The 24,591-nt window shown below is 43.5% G+C and overlaps 1 protein-coding gene across 6 annotated transcripts in view; it reads left to right on the forward strand.

Annotated features, from left to right (window-relative positions):
• MGAT5 (alpha-1,6-mannosylglycoprotein 6-beta-N-acetylglucosaminyltransferase) overlaps window positions 1-24,591 on the forward strand; it is a 407,856-nt gene that overhangs the window by 57,879 nt on the left and 325,386 nt on the right. For 4 of the 6 annotated variants that reach the window (XM_088828985.1, XM_055398622.2, XM_088828990.1 and 1 more), the window contains exon 2: window positions 4,776-4,825. The exons of the other annotated variants lie outside the window; for them this stretch is intronic. The gene's annotated coding sequence lies outside the window, so the exon portion shown is untranslated. The remainder of the gene's footprint in view (window positions 1-4,775; window positions 4,826-24,591) is intronic. 6 annotated transcript variants of the gene reach the window in all.

The following is a 24,591-nucleotide window of genomic DNA, read 5'->3' on the forward strand; positions in this document are numbered from 1 at the left end:
GGTAGGTGTGTGGTGGTGGGGTCGGAGATTCTGCATCCCCAACTTCCCAGACGATGTTGGTGTTTCTGGATCTGGGCCTATACATTGAGAACTGTTAGGCTGTGGGAGAGAAACAGGTGTAATGTGGGGATGGTTCCAAAAACAGAATTTTAAGATGAATTTCCTTTGTGTCTCTTAAAATAATTTTTATGAAAATAGCAAGTTTTGTTTGGGACTATGTACAAGTTTTGTAAAGGGGGTCTACTTTTTGTGATACTGTTAATGTTAAAAATAGTTGCAAGCCTACATTTTATCATCATGTCTTGATAAAATCTTGGATAAACTTCTTTGGCTACAAATATTCTCTCTCTGGTGTTGGAGAAGACTCTTGAGAGTCCCTTGGACTGCAAGGAGATCCAACCAGTCCATTCTAAAGGAGATCAATCCTGGGTGTTCATTGGAAGGACTGATGCTAAAGCTGAAACTGCAATACTTTGGCCACCTCATGCGACAAGTTGACTCACTGGAAAAGACTCTGATGCTGGGAAAGGTTGGGGGCTGGAGGAGAAGGGGACGGCAGAGAATGAGATGGCTGGATGGCATCACCGACTCGATGGACATGAGTTTGAGTGAACTCCGGGAGTTGGTGATGGACAGGGAGGCCTGGCGTGCTGTGATTCATGGGGTCGGGGAGAGTCGGACACGACTGAGCGACTGAACTGAACTGATTCTCTCTCTAATCCAAGTTAGTGATGAATTGAAACGTTGCAAGATTTGAATATTTTTTCCTAATTTGTAAATCAAGCACTTTACCTAGGAACTATCTGCAGGGTAACAGTCTTGTTAAGTAAGGGTATTCCAGGGTCCAAGCCACTGAGTCATTGTAATTGTCACACATGCCTGATAAAATGGTGGTGATGTGGTTGCTAAGTTATGTCCGACTCTTTGCAAACCCATGAAGTATAGCCTGCCAGGCTCCTCTGTCCATGGGATTTCCCAGGCAAGAATACTGGAGTGGATTGCCATTTCCTTCTTCAGGGGATCTTCCTGACCCGCAGATTGAACCCACATTTCCTACATTGCAGGTGGATTCTTTATTCCTGATCAATCACCTGCCAGAATAGCTGTTAGCAAAATGAAGTTGTAACACATTGGGCACCACCAGGCTGTGCTTCCAGACTTCTGACTGGTTCTAGAACTGCCCTTTTATTATCCTATTAGTTTATTATCCTCTGATAGCAGTAACAACACAATAGTAATAATCACTAACATTTGTAGAGGATTTGCTGCCCCTCTGATGTGGCAGCTGCGCTTTTTGTCTGTGATAGTCTGTGAATTCCCCCATCATTTCTGACAGAGGCACTGAGGTTGCCTCAGACACAAGAAGATAGAGGCTTTGGTTGTGAGATTGGGCCTTGAGTTTGTGTCCAGGCAGTGGGAGCCTTGGAGGGGGCAGATTTAGATTGGAGTCTATTTTGGGAAGCTCTCCGTGGAGCCTTGATGAGGCACCTGTGACAAAACCAAACAAAGGTCAAGATTATGCAAGTTCTGTTGTCAAGGTCCACTCTAGATCTTTGCTACTGGGCGGCATTGCACTTGCGGTACATTTAATTGGTCTGCCCAACCTAAGGTGAAAGCCGTATGAAGCCAGGATTGTAGTTATGGGACTTCTTTCCTCTGTGACTATCTGATGTTCCTTAGGGGAGATTGAATGACTTAAAACAATAGGGAATTATACTCAATATTTTGTAATAACCTGTAAGGGAAGAAAATCTGAAGAAGTGTATATGTGTGTATATACATATGCATGAACTGAATCGCTGTGCTGTACGCCGGAAACTAACATGAAGTTGTAAATCAAACATTTCAATTTTAAAAACTTCTTTAAAGAATTGAGGAAAAAAATTTAAAAAGTAAGGCGTATAATGATGGTCATGATTTGTTTCTAATGTGTACCATTCAGTGGTCTTATCTTTGAAAATCTTTATTCTAGGTGTGAAAATATTTTAGGCAGAGCAGTAGGCGCCCTTGAACTATTTGCTCATATGAATCTTTATACAGGACAGCTTTAGTGCTCTCAGTGAGTCACCTTTGCTTAGACTGTGGAAAAGGGGAGAGGGAAAGCCTGCTTGGAGTTATATCTGAAGTTACATCAAGATTCTGAGATTCTCCATTTGGAGAGGTGCTGTCCATAGGAAATAAGAAGAGGGACTCTTGAGTGTAAAACTGAAAAGGGATCAACCTGACAGATGACAGTGTTGAAGGGCGTTAGGGGCAGGGTGGTGTGAGATCCACATGCCTGGAATTGGCCTCTGTCATCCCGTGTCGTCAGATGCATACTGCAGAGGTGGTCCTTCAGCAAGCTGGGTTTATCATGGCTCCTCTTTCAAGATGTTTGAATGGGGAAGGGGTGATAGGCAAGATACTCAGATGCAGATTTCTCATAGAATGCCACTCTAGAGGGCAGAACTCATCAAGCAGGTTATTTTGTTTGTGGGTCATTCATAATATATTTTATCCAAATTATAAATTGAGAGGGGTAAATGTCTGAAAATGACACTCCAGTTTTTCCTAACTACTCTTTCACTGTCCATTCCCAATGATTGCTGTCTTATTCTTTTTAGATTGAGTTGTACTCCCATGATCTCTATTTGGGATTTCCCTGGTGGCTCAGACGGTAGAGAATCCACCTGCAATGTAGGAGACCCGGGTTCAATTCCTGGGTCAGGAAGATTCCCTGCAGAAGGGAATTGCTACCTACTCCAGTATTCTATTTACAAGTGCTTTCACAGTTAGGTTTAATTAAGGTGGGAAATCAAAGTATACACCCAAGATGAGATTGAGGGAACTTACAGAAAAGATACTTTTGGGTAAAATCTTGATGAAATCTGTGGAGTGGTGCTGTTTGGAAAATGGGGAAGGAGAACATTTATCTAAGACATTTACCTATAAACACAGCTAAAGGTAGTTTTAAACTTTCATTAGTTATATACTTGGCTCTATAGGAAATGATATTTAAGATTAGCTGAACTTTAAAGTTTTGCTGAGGATAAAAATGAATGACCCTTGGGCTTCTTGGTGACCATGAACTTTACTAATGTATATTTTCATATGACTCAGGGAATAGTTTGCCTAATTCTTAAGGTGAAGTCAAGATTGAGTTCTTTATTAGTATGAGTATTATGAAAAAATAAAAACTCCAGATTTGAAAGCATTGGGGGAGGTAAAAGATAATGAACTTTTTTTTTCCCCTTTTGGCACGTCATGAACATTTTGACTTATGAATCATACCAGTCTCACTACTATATGATTCATTAGCCACCACAGCCTGTGCACTTGATCACAATATTCAAAGGCAAGCTACCATGTAATACAACAAATTAGGTGTTTATGAAAACATACAGAAAAGAGCACTGAAAATAAGTTGATATTATTCAGGTCAGAGGCACGCAGGTGTTCATTTTGTTAGCTGATACCACTCCAGAAGAATGTATTTTTGATGTTGATGAAGGTGCTTAGGATTGTTTTTTCTCAATATATCTTGGTGCTGCTTACAGGAGATAGTAGCTTTTCCTGTATCATGATAACCCAGTTTCACAACCCATTCCTTCACCTCAAAGCTATCTCAGATAATAGCTGGTTTTAAAAGGGTCATGTGATCACTGGCATTGATTTGGAACCCTTCCAGCCTTCTACCCTTCCTTAGCAAACATTTGAGGCCAGACTGTTTCATGGAAATCGTGGTTTTGGAATGACAGTAGATTGAATCTGCTCTTATAAGTTGCCCCAGTGCACAGCCCTCTGCTATTGTTCACAGATTGTTGACACAGACAAAAATGTTAGTACTGTGAAGGGAAGTTATATGTTGCAGACCATATTTGGAAATAAAAAGCAAAACTTTATCAAATGTTTTTCAGCAGAAGGTGGTACATGTTCTTTCACGAGGGGCTTATGGAAGAGGTAGACCTGTTGGCTAGTCTTAAAAAACTTCTGGATAGTCAGCTTGAAGATGGATCTGTGCAGCATGGTCTTTATTTTCTCTCCCTCTCTCCTTCCCTCTCTCTCTATTGACCTCTCAGTTTTATAATTATCTGCTGATAAATTCCATGAATATCAGAAGCACACTGTATGTTTCTGTAAAAGGACTGTTTTCCCCCTTTTTCTGAAAAGGAGTGTTATTTAGGGAAAATCTTAGTGATATCAGAAGCACATAGTAGATATATTTCTCAAATGGCTTTTTACTGCTCTTCTGGTTTGCTTTTTCAAGGTGAAGCAGCTGCAAGTAATCTGTTAATTTAAATGAACAGGCTTGTCATTCAATTGGCTTTATCGCGTATTGCAAACTCCTTGGTTTTTTGTCACAGAGCTGTGTATTTTTAAAGTTGTGTGTATGCATATACTTGAGACTGTGTGTATGAATTAATGTAGTCTAGTCCGGAAAGCATTAGGACTGGTAAAAGCTTTGGTTTAATGCCTCCTGAGACTTAGAACAAGAGAGTGGTTTTGTGGAGATGCTCCATCTTTGCCAAATGGAGCCTTACTCCTGCTGAACTAATAATGGATGGATTTGGATCCTAACAAGTAAGATAATGTAATTTTTTAGAGATAAGCCTCTGGGTGTTGGAGTGATAGGGAATTCTCATCTAGCTATTTTTAGTTGTTTATCTTAAAAGGCAGCTGGGTTCCAAAATGTGAGGCATAGTTCGTAGAAGCTCTTTGTCAGTCTGTCTTGTTTGCAGTGGCTCAAGTCCGTAAAGAGGAGAAACTTAAAGATGTCTTTGTCTTTGTGATTGCAGGAGTGATTACTGTTCTAAAGTGGACTTTGGAGGCAGAGCCATCAGGCCATGTAAGTACTATAATAAGCAGATATTTAAGCACAGACTGGGATATTTGCCTTTAGGGAGAGGACTGAGTACTTGAGTCAGAGCATTTGGAAGCATCAGGACCCAAAGGGCCAGGGGATCACTCTTCTAGTGCGACTCAGTCCCGAGGGCATGTATGTTTCTGGCTATCTGGTAAAGACCTGGTGAAATTTATCATCTGGTTAATTGGGCAAGGATATTTTATCTGCTTCAAATAGTAAAGTGACTGGAGCAGAAGGTCATCTATTACTTTATTCAGTCTTTATCAAACATAACGGTAATTGAACTGAATCTTGGTCAGATACTTCTAGATAGAAGTGCAGGCCCCTTCAGATACAGAGGATCATGGTGTGAACATAACAGAGCCAGTGAACTGGAGAGTGTGACTCATGATGACTGCATGATCTCTGAACTGTGTCCGTATCAAACGATGTTGTAAAAGAGTACATTTTCCTTAGCCCCCAGTTATGAACATATTTTATGGAGGAAGCAGTTTGCTAAGTACGTTCCTGTTCTAACTGTAGGAATAGTCCTGAGTGCTTAAAACCGTGATCTAAGCTACCTTTGAAAGTCACCTTGGTAAATCAGACTTTCAACTTGGGAGCAGAATTTTTGGATTTTACAGGCTGATAGATTTGGGTATTGAGGTTATGGGGCCAGCAGAATGAAACATTAAGCATTCATAATTGGTGTTTCTTTCATGTGTGTGGGTCTTTGAACAAATTTTGTCCTTAACAACATCACAGAAGAAAAACCACCCAGCAACTGACAAGCAGATGAATGTCTGTGAATAAAAGCCTTAGTTAGAACTCAAATCATGCGACCGTGTGACTTTTGTCAGAGGCTTCTTCCTGTCACCTTGAGAGTTTGTCCCGCTGGGAGAAACCAGAAAAAATAAGAAGTGTCTCCTTCAGAACCTCAAAGAGATTTTGCATCTCTAAAGATATGGGATTTTGTCTGAGATGGAACAAGCATATTTAATCCATCTTACACATTCTCCCCACCCCTACATCACACACACGACTTAAAGGGAATGAACTTCATTTCAGAGGCTGGTTTAGTTAAACCATCTGTCTTCAATGGTCTGTCTGAAACTAGTGTAGTGTTGACAGATAGGGAAGTTCGTTCACTGCCCTCCAAGAGTTGCCAGGCGTGGCAGCTGGGGGCATAGCAGGCTGACATGCTGAAGACTGAGGAGTGGGTCTGTGGTCCCTGGTCCCCAGGTGCTGTGGCTTGTGCTCTGGGGAGGATACGCATCTTTCTGCCTCTCCTGTGATATTTTTTGCCCCCTGTACTGTGTTGGGTTAACAGTCTCCATGGAGCAGGCAGACATGTTGGCATCTCACAGCACTCCTGGGCTGTGCCTGTCTGCCACCAGAAATGGCGTCACCTTCCCCCTTCAGCGTGCCAACACCTATCTGCCTTTGGAAGGGCCTCTTGGCTCCTTTCGAAATAACTGCTGAAAGAGCAGCTGTCTGTCGGCCTCCTCCAGAGCCGTGGAATTGGTCCGTTGTCAACCTGTTGGAGGAGTTCCCAATGCAGCAGACTGGCTGTCATTGACATTTATAACTTGAAAGCCATATCACAGATGAGTTTTAGTTTCTTATCATCCTTTAAATAGCATTCAGGATAGAAAGCACCCTCTCCACACTTTGACAACGCCCAGGGATTGGGCAATGGTTGGATCTTCGTGAAGGTGGAAGAAGCAGTTACCTTTCTCCCCTGTCCAGTTTGTAAAACCATCATCTCTTTTCTGACTCAGCTGGGAAAAAGATGTCTTGGCTTTCTGCTTGGGTTTATGTATAATCATAAGATCTAAACTAACAGTTTAGATCAGGGAGGTGGCTGGCTTCTGCAAACGAATGACTCTAGAGCTCTGCCGCGGAGTCTGTGGTAAGAAATGGGTGTAGGAAAAAAAAAAAGGGTGTTTCTCAGATAGGTTGGTAGATCCCACCCCTGGTTTTTTATTCCTTAATTTCTCAAAGAAGCATCTTCTCTGTTTCGTTTCTGGAGATAGGACTGGAAGAGAAAGATGTCGTGTTTTGTTTTAAATTTGTATTTATTTTGACTGTGCTGTACCATTGTTGCTGTGTGCAGGCCTTCTCTAGTTGCGGTATGGGCTTCTCATTGCAGTGGCTTCTCTTGTTGTGGAGCACAGGCTCAACAGTTGTGACGAATGGACTCAGTTGCAGCATGTGGAATCTTCCTGGGCTGGGATGGAACCTGTGTCCCCTGAATTGACAGGAGGACTCCTAACCGCTGGACCACCAGGGGTGTCTGAAAGTTGCAGTATTGCTGATAAAAAAATAAAAATTAAAAACCATAGCCACCCCAGTAGATCACATGCTGCTGCTGCTGAGTCACTTGAGTCGTGTCCGACTCTGTGTGACCCCTTAGACGGAAGCCCAACAGGCTCCCCCGTCCCTGGGATTCTCCAGGCAAGAACACTGGAGTGGGTTGCCATTTCCTTCTCCAGTAGATCACATGAACACACTGCAAAAGAAAGTGGAGAAGACGCGGGAGGGTAGCGGAAGGCGTTGTATTCATTGTGGGTCTGTGTAAACTGTAAATTTCTTGAGCAGGAGGACTGGCCTTACTCCCTTCACGTCACTGGTGGGGAGTGCAGATCCTGGCATGTGGCTTCAGGATGAGCTGAAACAATGAATGTCAGAGAGAAACAGGTCTTAGGTAGAAAAGTTTGGTTTCATTTTATTTGTATCCTGCTAGTGCAGGCACTGAAGTACAGTCATCCACAAATCCAGATGACGGGGTTTCAAGTTCATGATGGTGTCAAAGATGAGTAATCCTGGAAGAGGTGTAACAGAAATGGGGGCTTAGATGGCATGCCTGGGGTGCAGTTAAAATGAAACAGCCTTCACTGTTCGTGCTCCGATTTCTTTCTGTGGTTCCTGGGACATGAGTCTCGTCTTAGGAAATGTCGGTGCTTGACTTTGGCCATGTGCTGGGCAGCTGAGTCCAGTGTGTGGCCTGCCTGGAGTGGGGCAGGGACAGGCTGTTGAGCCAGCTTGATGGTGGCCACGGGCTTTGGGAAGAAAATCAGCTGAGGGTGGTTGTCACCTCCCTGGCCCTCTGCCTGTGGCACGCATGGGAACTCCATCTCAGTCCTCCTTCTCAAAGTCCATGAGGTGCCTACGTTCTATCTAGAGAGCTGCTGCCTGTTGATAATAACCACATTGGGTTAATCCTGCTGGCCTTAGGGAAAAGTGGGGGTTCAGGGCAGAGGTCAGGGCAGGAGCCACCCCTTGTCTTGTCACTGGGCCAGACAGGGAACAGCAGAGCAGTTGTCTTCCCAAGGCATGCCCAGCTTGGACAGGATTTAATCAGAGCTCCCCATTTGTGGCAAGAAGTTTCAAAACAGCATCATGCATCTTTTCTCTGGTTTACTTGAAAAAAAATTTTTTTAAATTTCAAATACCCAGAAAAGTGCAGCAACCTAGGAGAACACTCGCTCATTTTCATCCCCCTTGACTCCCTGCCTTTCTGATCCATGGTTGACACATGTCTTAATAACTGAGAGGTGCTGAAAATTAAAATTAGCATCCCTTTGTCTCTAGAAATTCTGAAAAAATGTGGTCTCCCTGGAACCGAGGCAGACACTGAGCCCCGCATAGTGTCCGTACTCTGGGAAGGGTTGGTGTTGCCTACTCTGCTGTTTCCTAGGGTTTCTTTTGTTCCTTCTGCTAGGTCATGGCCGTCATTGCGATCTGTCTGGTTTTCTCTTCATTCATTTTTAAGGAGATGTCTGTGTTTAAATCCTTCTCTCCAGGTCCTCCTCCCCACTCGCCTGGGCTCCCTTGTAAGGGGCTGTTCAGGGGGTCCTGTTGGGCAGAGCTAATGTGGTCTCCACATCTCCTTCCCTTCCCATAATACTTCATCATACCTGACGCCACACACACACACGCTGTCCGATGCGCACACTCTCTCTCACGTGCCCACTCTCACGCACGCACGCTCACTTTGCACACTCACGCACTCACACACACACACTCAATCACACACATGACTCGCTCTGTAAATAATCTCTCCTTTATCTCCAAGCCAGTGTGGGATCTCTCCGTGTATCCCCATCTCCCTGGAGGAGAGAGGCAAAGTCTCCTTCACTTTTCATCCCAGGTTGAGATGATGGATAGATAGCATCTGTCAGACATGCTGAGGTTCTCTCTTGGGTTAATTAATGTGGGTAAGAGCTACTGACAGGTTTCCAGTCCTTTCTTCTTGTACTGTGACTGCTTTATGGGACTAGTTGTTGTCATTGTTATTTAACTGCTAAGTCATGTCTGCCTCTTCGTGACCCCATGGACTGTAGCCCACCAGCCTCTTCTGTCCATGGGATTCTCCAGGCAAGACTACTGGAGAGGATTGCCATATCCTCCTCCAGGGAATCTTCCCGACCCAGGGATCAGACTCAGGTCTCCTGCATTGCAGGTGGATTCTTTACCACCGAGTCACCAGGGAAACCCTTCTGGGACCAGAGTCCTGTGTTATTGTAGCTGTGTGGATGGAGGACTGATCAATCACTTGACTTCCTTTTGGCCTGAGCTCAGGATGGCTCACAGGAATTGGTGTCCACAGCGCACACATTGGAGGGGCTCCGGGAAAGTTCACCTAAGGGGAGGCACCTCCTGGAAAGGAAGGGTGAAGGGTGGGTGGAGGAGACCCTGGGTGAGCCTGAGGCAGGAAGGATTGGGGAAGAGGGTGCAGTGATCTTGGTAGAAGAGTCTGGGGACTCTGGGTGCCGACAGAAACAGAACCAGCTTTTAAAATGCTAAACCATCACAGATTGTTACCATAAAAATAAATTACTAGAAAAGTGAGATAAAAAAAAAGAAGTGTAAAATACAAGCCTTCAATTTTATTGTGAGATTCAAAGACATAAAATTACCCTGTCCACTGGCTGTAAAAGTTAACACTTAGCCTCAGTTTTGGGACTTCAAAGACCAGAAACTCTTTGTGGACTGGCCCTGCTCTGTGGATGTGCCCCCACCCCGCTTGGAGTAGCATTGACCTGGGAGATGGGGGTCTTAGCTCTGTTTCTGCTGAAAGGCCCACCCTGACCTCTCTGAATCCTGTTTTTTTGTACTACACAGTAAAAGCGTTGTTGGTCTGCAGGGCACAGTTCTCCCTAACAGGAGCTGGGGAACCAGGAACAGTGCTTATTCCTGTGACCCTCACTCAGATGGTTCTCCCTTTGGAGATCTGTCTGGAAGGGACATGCTGGGGATTATTTCATGTACCCCCATGGCCACTTTGACCATATGACTGCCCAGCTCATTTGAAAAGTACACATCCATGTGTTCAAGACCTTCTGTAACAGAAGGACCTCTTGTGTGTGTGTGTGCATGTGTGTGTTTTGATATGGATAGTCATTTTGTACCCAGTGCAAGTTTTTTTTTTTTCCCTTGTTCATAGTTTTAGGCTGGTGGAGGTGGGGAAATTGACCCCTTTTAAAAAGTCATTAGAGGGTTTGGAGAAAAGGGAACCTTCTTCTACTGCTATGGAAATGTGAATTGATATAGCCACTATGGAGAACATATGGAGATTCCTTTAAAAACTAAGAATGAAACTATCATATGACCTAACGATCCCATTCCTGGGCATATACCCCGAGGAAACTGTAATTGAAAAGGACACGTGTACCCCACTGTTCATTGCAGCACTATTTACAATGGCTAGGATACGGATGCTGGGAAGGATTGGGGGCGGGAGGAGAAGGGGACGACAGAGAGTGAGATGGCTGGATGGCATCACCGACTCGATGGACATGAGTTTGCGTGAACTCCGGGAATTGGTGATGGACAGGGAGGCCTGGCGTGCTGTGATTCATGGGGTTGCAAAGAGTCGGACACGACTGAGCGACTGAACTGAACTGAGGATACAGAAGCAACCTAGATGACCATCAACAGATGAATGGATAAGGATGTTGTAGTTCGTATACACATGGAATATTACCCAGCTATAAAAAGGAACACATTTGAGTCCGTTCTAATGAGATGGATGAACTTAGAGCCTATCATGCAGAGTGAAGTAAGTCAGAAAGAGAAAGACAAATATCATATATTAATATGTATATATGGAACCTAGAAAGATGGTACTGATGATCGTACTTGCAGGGCAGCAAAGGAGATGCAGCCATAAAGAACAGACTTGTGGACACAGTGGGGAAAGGTGAGGGTGGGATGATTTGAGAGAATAGCATTGAAACATGTACATTACCGTATGTGAAACATGTACATTACTGTATGTAAAACAGGTAGCCAGTGGGAGTTTACTGTATGTCACAGGGAACCCAACGTCTGTGCTCTGTGACAACCTAGAGTGGTTGGATGGGGAGGGAGGCGGGAGGGGGGTTCAAGACAGAGGGGACATTTGGCCAATTCATGTTGATGTATGGCAGAAGCCATCACAATATTGTAATTATCCTCTAATTAAAAATAAAAATTTTTAAAAATTCATTTAGCATAATACATTCTGGAGAGGGTGTGGAGAAAGGGGAATCCTCCTACACTGTTGATGGGAATGTAAATTGGTGCAGCTACTGAGGAAAATAGTATGGAGGTCCCTCAAAAAAACTAGAGTTATCATCTGATCCAGCAATCCCACTCTTGGGCATATACCTGGAGAGAACTTGAATTGGAAAAGATATATGCGTCTGGTGTTCTTTGAAGCATTATATAATTGTCAAGACATAGAAACAACCTAAATGTCCATTCACAGATGAATGGATAAGAAGATGTGGTACATATATACAATGGAATATTACTCAGCCATAAAAGTAATGAAATAATGCCATTGGCAGCAACATGGATGGACCTAGAGATCATCAGACTAAGTGAAGTCAGTCAGAAAGTCAAATATTATATCATTTCTATGTGGAATCTAAAACACAGTACAAACAAACTTGTTTATGAAACAGAGACAGACTCATAGACAAACACACTTATGGTTACCAAAGCGAAAGAGGAGGAGGGATAAATTGGGAGTATGGCATTAACAGATGCACATTACCATATATAAAATAAACATCAGGACTCACTGTATAGCACAGGAAACAATATTTAGCATCTTACAGTAACCTAAAATGGAAAAGAATAAGAATATAGATATATATGTATGGCTGAATCACTTTGCTATATACTTGAAACACAATATTGTAAATCAACTACATTTCCACTTAAAAAAAAAATGCTATTTAGTGACCAAGGCTGGATAGGGCTTGACTTTGTGAACCCTTGCCCTCCAGGATCACCCTGCAATGCTCTTTCTAGCCCCTGGAAGGGGGCACAGATACAGGTCCCCTGGACACTGCCCCCGCCCCTTGCTGAGACACCTCATGCAGTTGTGTGTCCAGGGAGAAGAGGAATGTGTGTTCTGTGCGTAGCAAGCATTGCCCACAATCCCCCCCCACCCCCACCTCCTGCTTCTCTGATTCACTCTTGCATCCTTTTATCTGCATGAGCTGGTTTACTTCTCTTTTCATGCTTGTACGTGATTATGGTCAGGCGTTACATTTTTATATGCCCTGGATAAAAAACAATGGGAGGAGAAGATTGGAAATTGCTTCTGGATTAATGGACATTGATTATACCAGCCGCTGTCAGCAGCCAGCAGTGGCCAGTGCCGACCAGGAGAGTAAATTGGCCATGTGCCCTTGGCTACATTTGGATCTTTTTTAAAAAAAATCAAGGTGTGTAGGAGTTGAGAGTACTGCTTAATCTTTTTAAAGTAAATAGCACTTACACAGCGACAAACCTTTGGTGCAGGAGCAGCCAGGAGCCTATGTTGAAAGATGGGGAAGGTAATGTACTTGATAAAAAGCTGAAGAATAGTTCTCATAGTTTAGTTCTAATACTTTTGTAAGTGCATTTTTTCCCCCTGCAAGCAGTGAATTAAAAAAGAGAAACCGAAGGACCTTTATTTGTCCTTAATCCAGAGAGTCCAGATGTGAGAGATGAGGTTGCAGGAGGGACAGGGGTATCTGTGTGTGGTGGGGCTGGTCTTGGCAGGAGATTTGCCTGGTTTAGTGTCCTTCTGGAGTCCTATATGTGGTGGAATGTCAGGATAACTGGACTAAGCATTTGAACAGAGAACTTTCTACTGAAAACTGGGTTTGTAGGTGAGGGAAGAGGTGATGATGACATACCGAAGAGACTGTGTGCAGCCACCAGAAGATACCCACCCTTGGGGCTGCAGGGGACATGGGAGTTGGCCATGATACCAGAAAGGACTGAATCCCTCGCAGAGATGCGGGTCAGTGGATTGAAAAGGGATGAGAGACCCCAGCCTTTTTCCTGCTCCTGTCTTCCCAGGAGCTGCTGGTTCCTCCTTATGTGGAAGCAAGTTGGCCGGAGAGTTTGATAAATGGAGTTTGCTACAATATGTTGCAAAAAGGACAAGGTGTCCAGAGAATGTATGTGAGAGCAGACATGTAGAGGGTTGCCTGGAGAGTGTAACCTTTTGGTGGAGAGAAAGGAAAATAATAGATTGAGTGGACGATTGCTTTAGGGAAGAAATCTAAAATTTTATTTTTTTCTTCCGTGCCATATTTCTGTGGTTCTCTGTCACCATCTATAGTGTTTTTTTCACGATTTTATTAAGCTTTTTCAGTTCAGCTCGGTTGCTCAGTTGTGTCTGACTCTTTGCAACCCCATGAACCACAGCACGCCAGGCTTCCCTGTCCATCACTAGCTCCCAGAGTTTACCCAAACTCATGTCCATCGAGTCGGTGATGCCATCCAGCCATCTCATCCTCTGTCGTCCCCTTCTCCTCCTGCCCTCAATCTTTCCCAGCTACAGGGTCTTTTCAAATGAGTCAGCTCTTCGCATCAGGTGGCCAAAGTATTAGAGTTTCAGCTTCAACATCAGTCCTTCCAATGAACACCCAGGATTGATCTCCTTTAGGATGGACTGGTTGGATCTCCCTGCAGTCCAAGTGACTCTCAAGAGTCTTCTGCAACACTGCAGTTCAAAAGCATCAATTCTTCAGCACTCAGGCTTTCTTTATAGTCCAACTCTCACATCCATACATGACTACTGGAAAAACCATAGCCTTGACTAAATGGACCTTTGTTGATAAAGTAATGTCTCTGCTCTTTAATATGCTGTCGAGGTTGGTCATAACTTTTCTTCCAAGGAGTAAGCATCTTTTAATTTCATGGCTGCAGTCACCATCTGCAGTGATTTTGGAGCCCACCAAAATAAGGTCAGCCACTGTTTCCACTGTTTCCCGATCTATTTGCCATGAAATGATGGGACCAGATGCCATGATCTTAGTTTTCTGAATGTTGAGCTTTAAGCCAATTTTTTCACTCTCGTCTTTCACTTTCATTAAGAGGCTCTTTAGTTCTTCGCTTTCTGCCATAAGGGTGGTGTTGTCTGCATATCTGAGATTATTGATATTTCTCCTGGCAATCTTGGTTCTAGCTTGTGCTTCTTCCAGACCAGCATTTCTCATGATGTACTCTGCGTATAAGTTAAATAAGCAGGGTGACAATACACAGCCTTGAGATACTCCTTTTCCTATTTGGAACCAGTCTGTTGTTCCATGTCCAGTTCTAATTGTTGCTTCCTGACCTGCATACAGGTTTCTCAAGAGGCAGGTCAGGTGGTCTGGTATTCCCATCTCTTTCAGAATTTTCCACAGTTTCTTGTGATCCACACAGTCGAAGGCTTTGGCATAGTCAATAAAGCAGAAATAGATGTTTTTCGGGAACTCTCTTGCTTTTTCGATGATCCAGAGAATGTTGGCAATTTGATGTCTGGTTCCTCTGCCTTTTCTAAAACCAGCTTGAACATCTGGGAATTCACATATTGCTGCAGCCTGGCTTAGAGAATTTTGAGCATGACTTTACTGGCATGTGAGATGAGTGCAATTGTGCAGTAGTTTGAACATTTTTTGACATTGCCTTTCTTTGGGATTGGAATGAAAACTGACCTTTTCCAGTCCTGTGGCCACCACTGAGTTTTCCAATTTTGCTGACATATTGAGTGCAGCACTTTCACAGCATCATCTTTTAGGATTTGAAAGAGCTCAACTTTTTACACCGTGTGATATGTTATGGACGTGTTTGACTCCTTAGTAATTACAGAGAACATTTGTGGAGTGCTTACTATACACAGATTCCCTTGTGGCTCAGCTGGTAAAGAGCTGGTAAAGTGGATTGCCTGCAATGTGGGAGACCTGGTTTCCATCCCTGTGTTGGGAAGATCCCCTGGAGAAGGGAAAGGCTACCCACTCTAGTATTCTGACCTGGAGAATTCCATGGAGTGTGTAGTCCCTGGGGTTGCAGAGAGTAGGACACAGCTTAACAACTTACACTTTACTATACACGGGGAAGGCAGTGTTCTCAGCACTTTATCTGTATTCATTCGTTGAATCATCAGACCTACTCAGAGCAACTCAGTACAGTTGATCCTCATTATTTGCACATTCTGTATGTACATATTTGCTTCCTTGTTAAAATTTATGTGTATAACACCCAAATCAGTAGTTGCAGTGCTTGTGCAACCCTTTACAGACACAGAGTGAAGGGAGATCTGAGCTGCTGTGCACGTCCCCAGCTCAGGAGAGCTTCTGCCTTTTTATTTCAGGTTTTATACTTTAGGTGTCCTCTTCACGGTTGCTCAGACGGTAAAGCGTCTGCCCGCAGTGCGGGAGACCTGGGTTCAATCCCTGGGTTGGGAAGATCCTCTGGAGAAGGAAATGGCAACCCACTCCGGTACTCTTGCCTGGAAAATTCCACGGACTGAGGAAACTGGTAGGCTACAGTCCACGGGGTCACAAAGAGTCGGACACGACTGAGTGACTTTAATTTCACTTTCTTCTTCATGGTATAATTAGTGCAAACTTGGGATTTTTGAGGTTTTTTTTTTTTTATTGACTGGTGATTTTTTTGTTTAAAATGGCCCCCAAGCCTAGTACTGGGACTGTATATAGAGTTCCTGAGGGCAAGAAGGTTGTGCTGTGCCTTAGGGAGAAAACAGGTATATTAGATAAGCTGCTTCAAGCATGAGCTTAGCCCTTTAGGCTGCGATTTCAGTTTAATGAACCAATAGTATATAGTAAATAAGGTATCCTAAAACAGAAACACATAAAACATGGTGATCTGTTTTTTAAATAATTTATTTCTGATTTTTTAGAAAAATTAATAGGTGAAATTAAATATTTGTTTTATTTATTTATTTACTGGGCACATGAAATCTTAGTTCCTCAGTCAGGGATTGAACCCACACCCCCTGCAGTGTAAGCACAGAGTCTTAACCACTGGGCCACCAGGGAAGTCTAAGTGGATGGTTGTGCATTGATCAGATGACAAAAATGTTCTAATTAGAATATCATGGAAACCTCACCCCATATTCCCTTCCCCTAGGAGCACTGGTTTAATATTTGCCAAGTCAGTATTGACGATTTTTGTAGATTTTATAGAGCATCATGACTTCAAATGATGGCCATCATGGTGCCACTGTTTTCCCCAGTTTGCAGATGGAGACCAAGGTGGTATAAGTCCAGAAGGTTGCTGAGCATCACCCAACGGGATGAGCACCCAGGCAGTCAGGCTCCCTGCCCTTTACCAGGAGTTCTGCTTTCATGTTTGTTTCCTCCTCTTTTCCGTCTCCTGAGTCAGCTGTTGGTGCTGTTGGGACCAACCCGGCAGCTCTTTTCAGTGATAAAACTCCTGTTGGTGAGGCCAACAGTTACCTCTGGTTGAGATTCCTGACATGTATAATTCAGTATAAAGGTAATAATATTTGATATGTGTATGAAAACCTCCGCGTAGTTCAAATTGAAACCATTGACCTAAGATTGGGACTCAAAACCACGTGGCTGGGAGTCAAACCCAGTCAAAACCCAGTTTGGGACTCAAACCCACATGGCTGGGACGTGAACCCAGGTAAAACCCACAGTACCTGGTTTCAGGACCTAATGAAGTTCAGGTTCTTGATGTCTCATTGCAGAAGAGACAAAGTGATAGTTCAGTTCAGTTGCTCAGTCGTGTTCGACTCTTTGCGACCCCATGAATCACAACACACCAGGCCTCCCTGTCCATCACCAACTCCCGGAGTTCACTCAAACTCATGTCCATCGAGTCGGTGATGCCATCCAGCCATTTCATTCTCTATCGTTCCCTTCTCCTCCCGCCCCCAATCCTTCCCAGCATCAGAGTCTTTTCCAGTGAGTCAACTCGTCACGTGAGGTGGCCAAAGTATTGGAGTTTCAGCTTTAGCATCAGTCCCTCCAGTGAACACCCAGGATTGATCTCCTTGAGAATGAACTGGTTGGATCTCCTTGCATCCAAGGGACTCTCAAGAGTCTTCTCCAGCACCAAGAAATGGATTTGTTGAGATTCAGAGAGAAGCACATTCCACAGACTGAGTTTGGGCCATCCCAGAGGGCGATGTGGTGTGGTTAGCTTTTACAGGCTGGGTAATTTCATATGCTAATCAGTGGGAGGGTTGTTTCATCTGTTTTGGAGAAGGGGTGGAGATTTCCAGGAATTGGGCCACCACCCACTCCTTGGTCTTTGACAGTGCCTTGGAACTGTCGTGGCGCCTCTGGGTGTGTCATTTAGCTTGCTGACTGAGGGTCCGTCAAAGTGGACTTGTCCACCATCTTGGACCCATTTGATTCTAGTTGGTTTATGTTGTGTCCCTGGGCTATGTCATACTTTCAAAAGTTGTGCCCTGCCCCCTTCCCTCCTGTTACAAAATGATTTAGTTCTCAGGGCAGCTCTCAGAAGCATACATCACCCTCGATTTCATAAATAAAAGCTGACTTCTTGGGAGGTTGTGATTTGGGCAGGGCCCCAGGTTGAGAAAGTGCTAGATAGAACAGAGACTCAAAGCCAGGTTTCAAAGCTAGGCTCTTTTTGTAATACCCAGGCTGCTTCTCCACCAGGTTCTCTGGGTACCCAATACTGGCCTTGACACCACCTTTCCAATTGGCTCCTTCCAGGATGCTTTGACCTGGAGAAACCACAGCAAGTTAGAACAGGGCATGAAAGAAGTGATTCCAAGGGAGAATCCAGAAATACTTTCTTTAAAATAATCCTTGATGTCCTTGTTTACAGAGTATCTTTCACTGGTGTGAATGGCCTTTTTAGAAGATGCTAGTTTTGTTTCTGTTCACTAGGGAAATATTTGAAAATAAAGGAAAATAATTCGTGAGGGTTGCTGGTGTTTTTCTCAGTGGCATACTCTTTGTGTATTTAAATGTGTGTTTGAATAAGAAATAGATGTACTTGTTAAGAATTAAAAGGGTACTATTAAAAAAAAAAATGTCTCCTTCCCTGGGGTGAGCACTGGGCTTGATCTGTGTGTTGTTCCAAGGTGTTCTAACCGCCACCCCAGGGAGACTCAGCTGTCCAGTGATGGGGGATGACCTTTCTCACCTCTTAGGGTGGAGGGAGTGTATTGCTGGTCTGTGACTACAGTGGTAGGGCCTAGGCATACAGGTAAACACCCTATGACTCAAAGCCCAGATAGTCAGTCCTGTTTTACCCTCACTACAAATGTTGGCAACACAAAATCTTCTGTGTCTGAACTTTGACATTTTTGTGTGCTCAGAAGGCTTCTGTTTGTGGGCTTCTTTTGCTTGTGTGCAGCTGTCTCCCATGGGTGGGGCCATGGGCATGGTCCACTCCAAGTGGGGCTGTCAGAGGGTGGTGCCTTTAGAGAGCCTAAAACCAATACAGCTGACTTCAACCTTCTGCTTTTGTTATCAGCTTGTGTGGGCAATTCTAAACAAAGCTAATGATAAAATACTTTCTGGGAAAAACGCTCTTGCTTGTCTAAGTTCTGAATAATTGACATATATGTATGTGTGTGTCCTCAGTCGTGACAGACTCTATGCGACCCTGTGAACTATATAGCCTACCAGGTCCCTCCATCCATGGAATTCTCCAAGTAAGAATACTGGAGTGGGTTGCCATTTCCTTCTCCAGGGAATAATTTATATATGATTATGTAAATTGTATATATATGTAATATACATGTAAAAGATTGAGGGCAGGGGCGACAGAGAATGAGATAGTTGGATGGCATTACCAACTCAATGGACATGAGTTTGAGTAAACTCTGGGAGATCATAAATGACAGGAAACCTGGCATGCTGCAGTCCATGGAGATTTGCCAAGAGTCGGACACAACTTAGAGACTGAAAAACAACATATAAATAATATAATCCTTTCTTTAAATCTCCATCTCTATTCCTGCTCTGCAAATAGGTTCATAAGTACCATTTTTCTATATTCCATATACATGTGTAAATATATGGTATTTGTTTTTCTCTTTCTGACTTCAGTCTGTATGACTGACTCTAGGACCATCTATTAAGACAGCATTTCAGCTGACTCAATTTAGTTCCTTTTTATGGCCAAGTAATCCAGAGAATCTGCCTGCCTTTTGCAGATTTGATCCCTAGGCCAGGAAGATCCCCTGGAGTAGGAAATGGCAACCTGCTCCAGTATTCTTGCTTGGAAAATCCCATGAACAAAGGAGCCTGGTGGGCTATAGTCCATGGGGTTGCAAAAAGTCGGACATGACTGCGTGACTAATACACACACACAGCTGGCTGATGATGTTGAACAGCAGAAACTAACATTGCAAAGCAATTATATTCCAATATTTAAAAAGTGCCAAAATAACTACATATATACATATGTGCTGTGCTAATTCTCTTCAGTCATGTCTGATGTTTTTATAACCCCATAGACTGTAGCCCGCCAGGCTCCTCTGTCCATGGGATTCTCCAGGCAAGAATACTGGAGTGGGTTGCCAATGCCCTCCTCCAGGGGATCTTCCAGAGCCAGGGACTGAACCCTCATCTCTTATGTCTCCTGCGTTGGAAGGCTTGTTCTTTACCACTCGCACTACCTGGGAGGCCCGTATATACATAAACACTCAGATGGTAAAGAATCTGCCTGCAATGTGGGAGACCTGGGTTTGATCCCTGGAGACGGGAATGGCTACCCACTGCAGTATTCTTGCCTGGAGAATTCCATGTTCAGAGGAGAGGGCAGGCTACAGTCCATGGGGTTGCAAAGAGTTGAACACTACTGAGTGAGTAACACTTTCACTTTTCAAGTATATAGTTACACAGTCAGATTAGCACATGTTTTTAAAAGCTTTCCCTTTAATAAGCATTGTATTGTACGTGGAAATTAATTTGGGCGGCTCTGTTATCCATTTGGCCCTGACTCTCGTAGATTAAGTGATACTCATTGACTTGAGAGTGAGATCCCAGTGCTTTGGCCGTGTTGGAGCTTCTTTAGGAGTACTTTGTGCCTTTTGTCCTTATGGTACAACCTGTTCTTAAATTTAAATAGGCCTTTGAGATAAACAGTGATAGTGCAGTTTAAGAGGAAGAAACAGAAATTGAGCTTCTTCACTTCCATCACTCTGTGTGACCATTTGGAGGTTTTAATGTGTGACTAAGATTTAAAAGAGAGAATGAGAACTCCTAGGTGTCATGTTGCTGGGTAAGTGCATATTTTAGATCATGGAAGAAAAATTGTGGTGTGTTTTAGAAGTTACTTTAAAATTGGCCTTCATTTTATTTATTTAAACTTTTAATTTTGTATTGTGGTATAGCTGATTAACAGTGTTGTGATAGTTTCAGGTGCATAGCAGAACGACTCAGCCATACATGTACATGTATCCATTTCTCTCCAAACTCCCCTCCCACCCAGGCTGCCACATGACTTAAACATTCATTTTAAAACTAAAGGATGCAAGAGTAGAATGATGATTATTGTGTGGTTGTTGCTGGACATAGTTGAGTTGTATGAAGGAGGGGAATGGTTAAATAATGATCCATGCTGGGTGTTCCCTGTGCTGGGTACACAACTGTTAGGATGGTTAAGATCTATTTTTATTTTTTATTGAAGTAACATTGGTTTATAACATAAGTTTCGAGTATACAACATCATATTATTTCTGTATCCCTATAGTATACATATCACCAAAAACTTAGTTTCCATCTTTCATCTCAGAATTGATCCCTTTATCCATCCCCCATCCCTCCTTCCTGACCCTTTCCCCTCTGGAAACCACTACTCTCTTCTTTGTGTCCATGTGCTTCTTAATGTTGGTTGTTCATTAATTTTTTTGTTCTTTAGATTCCACATGAGAGACATTGTACAGCATTTGTCTTCCTCTGTGTTATTCACTTAGCATAATACCCTCAAGGTCTATCCATGTTGTTGCAAATGGCAAGATTTCATCTTTTTTATGGCTGAGTATTGTTCCATTGTGTATATATACCACATCTTCTTTATCCATTCATCCATTGATGGGCCCTTAAGTTGTTTCTAGATCTTGACAATTGTAGATAATGCTGCGATGAACATATGGTTGGGATCTTTAAGAAAAATGAATGCAAGAGAATGAAAACATGTCTGGTTAAGCAGTTTTTGGTCTTTGTTGCTGCATGAGGGCTTTCTCTAGCTGCGAGGGGTGGGGACTACTTTTAATTGTGGTGCTCTAGCTTCTCATTGCAGTGGCTTCCCTGAAGAGCTTAGTTGCCCTGAGGCATGTGGAATCTTCCTGGACCAGGGATTGAACCCATATCTCCTTCATTGGCAGGCAGATTCTTAACCACTGGACCATCAGGAAAGTCCAAGAAAACTACTTTTTAACCCATCTCTCATTTCTGACTGGGAACTTTTGAAGTGTCCTAAACTGAAAATGTGGCAGTTAAACATCTTGGCAACTTGTAGTGGGAGATGAACAAAACTCCCCAGTTTGTTTCATGTGTGGCTTCCCTAAGAGAAATGTTGGCCTTTGAGGTAGTAACATTTAATATGCTTCCTTCTATAATAAAAATGTGTAACCAACCTAATTATGATGTTACTTGTTGAGCTTTAGAATTTTATTTGGAAGGCAGATAATTGTGTAGTTATCAAATTGGAGTTTGTGGTTGTATCAAAGCTATCAAGTTCATTTGAAGTTAAAATAACTGGTAGGCTTAAACTTTGTTGAATAAGCAGGATGCACTATATAGCAACTTTTAATTAGGTTTTGGTTGGAAACTGTAATGTCGTAGTGTGATCTCATTGTTTCAGTGTATTATATTCAGGGTACCATTTTCTAAGTAGTAAGTGTATCTTGTCTATAGGGATGGAATGTTTAATAGTTGAATTTTGGGCTGTGGGGATCTGAAATTGTCCTTCATGTTGTAGAATTGCAGTCCTCAGTCTGAAGGCCCTTGGGAATGTTGAACTATTAAATTAATGTAAAATATTATTTGGAAAAAACAGCCTTCTCTGCAGCCATCCTCTGTGGTGAGAATATGTATGCTCACTCCTTTCTGGATCTGTCTGAGGCTGGCTTCTGTATGATGAACTTGGCGGCAAAGCTGAGGCTGGTGTGGCTCCTACTGAGGTGTGAAGTGGCCGTGGGCCACACGGGACTTGAAGCGCCTATCCACGCGGCTTCTGTTGGTCCCAGCAGAGATGAAAACGAACAGTTCCAGCAGAATTACTAAGTCAGTACTGTTTGTCTCTGGGAAACTGCTTTTTGCTCACTTAATTTTGGGGGCTTGTGAAAAAAACATCCATTTCCTTCCCTCCCCCCTCCCACCCACTTAGTGGTTTCCAGCCATCTTCTCTAATTAAAACAGGGAAGAATCTTCTATTTTTTGGAATAGAAGATTCTTATTTTTGGGGAAGTGTATTTGTATCCAGTTACTTAATCTAAATCTGCTTGTCGTTTGCATTTTCAAGCCTCTGAGGCAAGAGAGGCAATACTTGCAGATAAAAACCATCTCATGATATATCTGAGATGGGCGTTGGATCACATCACTCTTGGGATTCGGGCTCTTCAAATTTATTCAACTACAGGGGAGCCCTGTATGGTACTGGAGAAGACTTGAGATTCCCGTGGACTGCACAGAGATCAAACCAGTCAATCCTAAAGGAAATGAACCCTGAATATTCATTGGAAGGACTGATGCTGAAGCTCTAAAACTTTGGCCACCTGATGTGAAGAGCAGACTTTGGAAAAGACACTGATGTGGGAAAGATTGAAGGCAGGAGGAGAAGGGGACGACAGAGGATGAGACGAATGGATGGCATCACCGACTCAATGGACTTGAGTTTGAGCAAGCTCTGAGAGATAGCTGAGGACAGGAAAGCATGGTGTGCTGCAGTCCATGGGGCTGCAAAGAGTTGGGCGCTCCTTAGCGACTGAACATCAACAGGGAAGTCCAGCTGGGGCATCAAGGTCCCGGTTACCTTGTCTTGCTTCCCAAGACTCATGTTGGCCCCCTGCCTCCCATTCCAGGCATGCAGTAGAACAGGCCCTGTGGTGTCCATGGTCACCAGTGCCTCTGCTCCCACTGCCTGCTAGGGATGCCTTCCTCCACCATCTTCTTTTCATCTTTCAAGACTCCTTCCAGGTAAAGCCTTTCTTGATCCTCCTGGATAGGATGTGATGGATTTCTTCTGTGTTCTTATGATTATCCTGTGTATGTCCTCTTGGTTTTGTAAACCAGCATGTGCTCAGGATCCAGAACAGTGCTCAACAAACATTTGTGAAATCACTAGGTAGATTCTACTTTTACGCTATAATCGAATGATCCATTGTTGTCTATCTTTCCACTGAAGTTTGAGGGCTGGGATCATGCCTACTCATCAGCACATACTGAATACCTGACAAAAGTACTCAAAAATGTTTGAATTGGGAATTCCCTGGCAGTCCAGTGGTTAGGGCTTGGCACTTTCACTGCCGTGAGCCTGGGTTTGATCCCTGGTTGGGGAACTAAGATCCCATAAGCTGTGAGTGTTGTGGCCTGGGGTTGGGGGAGGTGGCAGGGGATGTTTGAATGGCAGGCAGGCAATTCTGGCCTGATGGGGAGAGCATTTTAGAAGCAAGGGAGAGTTTTTCCTGTACCACATTCACTTGTGTGAAGTCTTGAGTATGGACAGAATCTCATCCAGTGGCTTTGGGGTCAGGTGCAAGGGAATCCCAGAATGCTGTGGGGCAAGAACTATGCCCTAAAACCCCCATCCCCTTGCTTTATTTTTCAAAAGGGAATACTTCTGTGCCTACAGGAATGTGTTGGTGAAAGTGTTCATCTCTCAGAGAAAAAGCCTGACAGTGATGTCGATCACCCTGCTGATTGCTAGTGCAGGAAAACATCAGGAAAACAGAAAAACTTAAAAAACAGTGGCTTATGTAAAGGCAATATTAATTATCACCCCTTAAGGGAAATAACTGTCATTTTTATACATGATGACTGTGAAGCTCAACAAAGGCTCCGTGTGTTGCATGTCTTGTTTCTGTAGTAATTTTAGCATGAGTGCTTACCTGGAATCAGGAACTTAGCGCCTAGAATCATAGTGGTATTTTTTCAGTTCCTAGAAAAAAATTAGATGATGGGATAGAGCTTTCCCACAGTTATCTTTTTTTTTCCTTCTTCCGCGCCTCTAACCTGCTTAGACCTTTGGCAGTCACCTAGCTATCAGTGAGACCCATGGGTGGTAGAAAGAACCATAGTAAAAACATGCTGTAGGAAAGCAGGGAGATGTGACTTTAATATTAATCTTCCTTTTTCTGAGATGCTGAGGCCTGTGTCCACAGCCTGTACCCTGTCCTGCTAGTTGGGTTGTTCCTGGTTCAGAAGGAGGGTGTTCATGTTTCAGGAGTCCCAGAGGCCAAGATGCCAGGGGTTCTGCTGTTTCCCACATTTGGGGATCCCTGGCTCACAAACAGAGGCGAGTTACCTGAGGCTCTT

This window comes from Moschus berezovskii, chromosome 2, assembly GCF_049115385.1.
Source record: "Moschus berezovskii isolate FMDL1 chromosome 2, NW_MosBer_1.0, whole genome shotgun sequence".
NCBI lineage: Eukaryota > Metazoa > Chordata > Mammalia > Artiodactyla > Moschidae > Moschus > Moschus berezovskii.